The sequence below is a fragment of the Grammomys surdaster genome, unplaced genomic scaffold (assembly GCF_004785775.1).
Source record: "Grammomys surdaster isolate TR1022 unplaced genomic scaffold, NIH_TR_1.0 126531, whole genome shotgun sequence".
Lineage (NCBI taxonomy): Eukaryota > Metazoa > Chordata > Mammalia > Rodentia > Muridae > Grammomys > Grammomys surdaster.
Genome location: NW_021621323.1, coordinates 8,371,287 through 8,374,036, shown reverse-complemented (window position 1 = coordinate 8,374,036; position 2,750 = coordinate 8,371,287). Strand labels below are relative to the sequence as shown.

The window sequence follows — 2,750 nt, the reverse complement described above, 5'->3', positions numbered from 1 at the left end:
AATGAAATAAAAACATGGGGTTAGGGAGATGGCTCCTCAGTTAAGAGCACTGGGTGCTCTTGCAGAAGACTCGGGTTTGGGTCCCAGTACCCACATGGCAGCTCACAACCATCTGCAACTCCAGGTTCCACACACATACATAAACACACACACCACACACACACAAACACACACACACACAGAGGCAAAACATTCATAAAAATAAAACTAAATTCTTAAAAAGAAGAAAGAAGCATCTATCATGTTTTGAAATGTTTTACTGGTTCTTTGTGAATCTCTCATCAAGTACCCCAATCCTACTCACCCACTCATCCACCTTTGAAATCTCCCCCTCAACAAGAGGGAAAAAGTTCTCATTGTGGTAGCTGTAGTGTGTCATAGTGTGTCCCACAGTATATCCTTTTGTCTACACTTATTTGCTTGCAAACGTTCATTGACTTGAGTCATTCATCTGGTATAAGGCCTCTCTGGCTTCTGTTGCTCTATCAATACTGGATGCTCACTGGGACTCTTCTCAGCTATCCTGTTGTTGCTCTGTGTCTTGGAGATCCTGTAGTCTTGGATCTGTAGGACTGGCCCCTTCATGTACTCCAGCAATTCATCCATAGCGTAGGTGTTGGGCTGTGCCAACTCAAAGCTCTGGATATGGTCAGTCAGCCCAATGGCTCTCCTACTTTCACTCACAAGCCTAATTTGCCAGCATTCCCTGAAACCAGGGCCAGCTCTACCCTGCTGCCCAGACAAGGTGCAGGGCCCTCTCTTCCAAGTGTTACAGCTTGAGGGAGGCCAGTTCTCTCACCCTCATGACTCCAGAGCCAGCTTTCCCGCCTACTGTAGATGGTGAGGAATGAGGAGGGGAGGAAGGTCTCCCTCATCTGTGCCATCACCCAGCAGGCAAGAGGCAGGGCTTCTCTGCATTCACATCCTCAGGCTGGCTCATCTGTAACTCCCACACCAGGGCCAGCTCTTCTGCCTGCTGAAGGTGGTAAGGGAGGAGAAGGCCATCTCTCCCTCGTCTATGCCACCTCAGAGGAGATGAGTGGTAGGGTCAGATCTCCCATGCTTATGTCCTTGGGGTCAGCTCACCAACAATTCCTGTCATGTGTAGGTCCCGAATCTCCAGAGTACTGCAGCTGACTAGGGGTGGGATCAGCTCTTCTGCTCTTATGCCTCCAGGGCCAGCTCTCTCATGATGCCCAGATGAGGGTGGGGCCAGTTCTGCATCACCCTCAGACTTCAACATGTCCCTGGGCAGCGCCTAGACTTAGGATGTCTGCCTGGCCTTTGGTGTTAACAGACCCCTGCTGTTGCAGTACCACAAACCCAGACATGACCCCAGGAGGCAGCACAGGCCAGGATCCCACCAGGTGTCATCACTGGCTCCTCACATCAGCCTGTTCCTTACTACCCTCAAGTCTCCAGTTCTGCCTCTCTTCATTGCACACACATCCTTCTGGTTCTCTTTCCCTTCTATTTCTCTACCACTTTCTTGCTCCTCTTAGTGGCGCCCAGAGTTTCTGAGTGTCTGGGGTCATCTCAGGAGTTGTTTCAGAAATGCTATGCCCCACTGGTACACTATGGCACCCGGGCAGTATCTACCCGGGTAATCTCAGGCATGCTCTACCTCTCTAGGCCTACCTGATGCTGGACTGGTGGTTATCTCAGGGTAGCTCTCTGACTGGTCTGAGCCCTATGGCACCAGTCTGGTGGTTGTCTCAGGCTTGCTCCTTGTCTGGCCTGGCTGAAAGATGCTTCTTGGTCTCACTCTCACCTGGGGCCCGCTGTCCCAGGCGGGGTTCTTCTAGTCTTCAGCTTGCTCCCTATCCTTGGAGCCCATCTGGGTCTGCCTGGCACTGGACTGGTGGTTGTCTCAGGCTAGCTCCCTGTCCAGGCCCCCTGGCACTAGACTGGTGGGTATCTCAGGCTCGCTTTTTTCAAGGAATGTTAGGCTACTGATAATTCAGCTGTTCGTAGGTCAGAACACTGAGCGTAGACATAGCCTCTCTCCTCTCTGCCACCTACTGCTGCACATGTGACACAGCAGCCACACCTGCAAGGCCTCTAGGGGCAGGAAGTATAACATATTTATTGAAGAGAAAATTCGAGCTAGGAGGGAGAGAGAGAGACAGAGACAGAGACAGACAGAGACAGACAGAGACAGACAGAAAGGCTGAGAGACAGACACAGAGAGATAGACAGACACAGAGAGACAGAGACAGGCAGAGAGCGCTCGAGAGCGTGAGAGAGAGAGAGAGAGAGAGCGAGAGAGAGCACTTATACCCTCTGTTTCCATATATAGAACCTGGAGGGTATAAATTACCTAAGATCATAACTAGTTGGCAACAGAGAAAATTTAAGGGACTCTACATCTGATATCTTAGCCTAGATTTGTTCTTTTACTCTCCTTGAACTTCAGTTAACACTTTTTTTTCTCAAAGAAATAGTCAGACATGTAAGAGAAGGCATGGTGAAGGTCTTCAAAATGTGTGATAGCAAAGATGTAGGAGTGCCAGTTACAAAATTACAACCTCAGGCACAGTGGCATCCTCTGCTTGATTTAAAGAGATAGTCGTAGATAGGCACACGACACATTTTTGGACTACCAGTGTTGTGGATGCTGAGCCAGAATTGCTCTATTTAAGGCCAGAGTGCAGTGCCTGGTTCTAGTTACTTCACCTAATATACCAATTACTCTTCTCAGTACCACTAACTGTGACAGGTAATTACTATTCTCATTTTACACATAAAAA

At 49.2% G+C, this 2,750-nt stretch overlaps 1 non-coding gene across 1 annotated transcript; it reads right to left on the bottom strand.

The window, feature by feature from the left end:
* Positions 1-1,940: 1,940 nt before the first annotated feature.
* LOC114614888 lies at positions 1,941-2,072 on the bottom strand. The gene has a single exon (XR_003710399.1). It is a non-coding gene; the product is annotated as a small nucleolar RNA SNORA17 (small nucleolar RNA).
* Between the last annotated feature and the right edge of the window lie 678 nt (positions 2,073-2,750).